General features: G+C 33.3%; 1 long non-coding RNA gene across 1 annotated transcript; it reads right to left on the reverse strand.

The window, feature by feature from the left end:
• Positions 1–473: 473 nt before the first annotated feature.
• LOC126729109 (uncharacterized) lies at positions 474–1746 on the reverse strand. Its single transcript, XR_007656507.1, has 2 exons — positions 1393–1746; positions 474–621 (listed from the first exon to the last, which is right to left on the reverse strand). It is a non-coding gene; the product is annotated as an uncharacterized LOC126729109 (long non-coding RNA).
• Positions 1747–2053: the final 307 nt, after the last annotated feature.

The following is a 2053-nucleotide window of genomic DNA, read 5'->3' on the forward strand; positions in this document are numbered from 1 at the left end:
CCCCTCCAAATAAAACTTCTTGGCTCCGCCACTATATGGTGGTAGACCAAGACAAAAATAATGTTACTTTAATCACAACAAGTCATATCAACAGTTGCGAAAAATGTTATATCATTAGCCCTACTCAATGGAATTACAGCAGTATTCCTCTTAGAATAGCAACATAGATTCCTTTGTATGTGACTGGCATTAATTGTGAATACAATTTTCATTACTATTAAGGGTATCTGCATTGTAGAATTTCAAATGTGATCTGGCAATAACAACCCAATGCATCCATCAGCTAAAACAGCACGGCAAAACCAAAAAATCAATTAAGAGTGACAGATTACTTTGGCTAGAACATCAGTACATTAAAAGCGTTGTTGTAATATTGAAATGAAATTGAATAAAAAACCACATTATTTACTTCAAGTCATCACTTTTTTGTCGTGGGTCAGGAATAGATAACAAATAAACCTTGTAGAAGAACAAAAGATAATTTAAGGGCATTCATAGCAGCATAAAAGGTTACAATATATATTGGATACATGGGTCTTTGTCTCTAAAGGGAGCTTGTTTGTAACCTCTGCTTCATAGGTTTTGGTTGCCAGCCAATTGAGCTATCCCCTAGTATTAAAGCTGCAAGTGGAAGTATAATTATTGAAAAACATACGCATAAACCATTGACAATAAGAAAGAAAATTGTAAAACGAGTTGCCACAGATACCTTCTGGCAGCTTATTAACTTCGGGTCATGCATTGCTGCAGCGCCGGCCCTAGGCCTAGGCCATTTAGGCCATGGCCTAAGGCCCCCTAACATAGAAGGCCCCCAAGTACGAGGGTGGCAAGGTTTTTTATTTTTTTTGGTAATTAAGGAAAAAATAAAAAATGTGAGTTACGTTTACTTTTTTTTTTCCCACTCTTAAGAAACCCTAAAATATTAGAGTTATGCTAGTATATTACTAGTTTGATTACATAGATCCTATAAATTGATATGCGAGTAATTCAATACTCAATTGATTCTGTTGTTGAAATGCTACCTCATTGTCACGTCAATTTGTAAGCTCTTTATAGTCAAATTTGTAGTAAGTTTAGCTTTTTTTTTAAAAAAAAAAAAATTAATAGAATACAACCCAATCACCATTAAGTGAATGAAAAATGCTAAAGCTAATACAAATTTTACGACAAAAAGCTTACAAACTGATGTGACATGAATATAATCAATGTCACTTAAACAATATAATAAATGAATGTTTGAATAACTTATTTTTATTAGTAATATGTCATTTTGTAAAATTAACCTATATAATAAGTAAGAATTAATAATAAGTTGAAATAAAATATATATAATAAAAAATAAACTAAAAATTATTTAAGTGAAATATAAAAAGGTCCATTTAAAATTTTCACCTTACGCCTCAAACTTTCTTGGGCCAGCTCTGCATTGTTGCATGAAAGTTGTCATGCGTATTTCTGATACAAACTACTTATTTTACATGTGCAGGGACTGTACAATTATATGTCCTGCAACAGATCGTGAACTAAAGCAAACATAATTGAAATTTAAACTTTTGTGAATGCATGTGTTGCCAATTTGCATCGATCCCTCTGAACAATAAACAATAGGATCTTGGTGAAGTGAAACTGCGCGCAGTAGAATTGCCGGGCAAATCGCCCTTGGCAGAAGGCACACTAGAAGAATGCATGGCTGAGCTACATGTCTTAGTTGCTGCCTGCCAATGGTGATTTTGCCCTGTAATGCAACTGCACCTAACCTTGCAGAGTTATGACCAATAGACCGATTATTTATAGCAAACTATAAGAAGCATATCCTGTGGCACAATGCCTGTTCTGTGTCATTGAAGGCTTTCTATCGCTTTATAGAATAAAGCATTACTACTTTATGGTACGCATTCAAATTTAAAGAATTCCTTCTGAAGATTTTATTCTTAAACACCAATGATCTGGAATAATAATTAACATTAGTTTGTGAACGGTTCTTTGTGATGCATATAACCGGCAATCGCTAATTTTTTTTCTTTTCCTTTTCATTTTTGTTTTTAGCTTTTTT

This window comes from Quercus robur, chromosome 5, assembly GCF_932294415.1.
Source record: "Quercus robur chromosome 5, dhQueRobu3.1, whole genome shotgun sequence".
Taxonomy (NCBI): Eukaryota; Viridiplantae; Streptophyta; class Magnoliopsida; order Fagales; family Fagaceae; genus Quercus; species Quercus robur.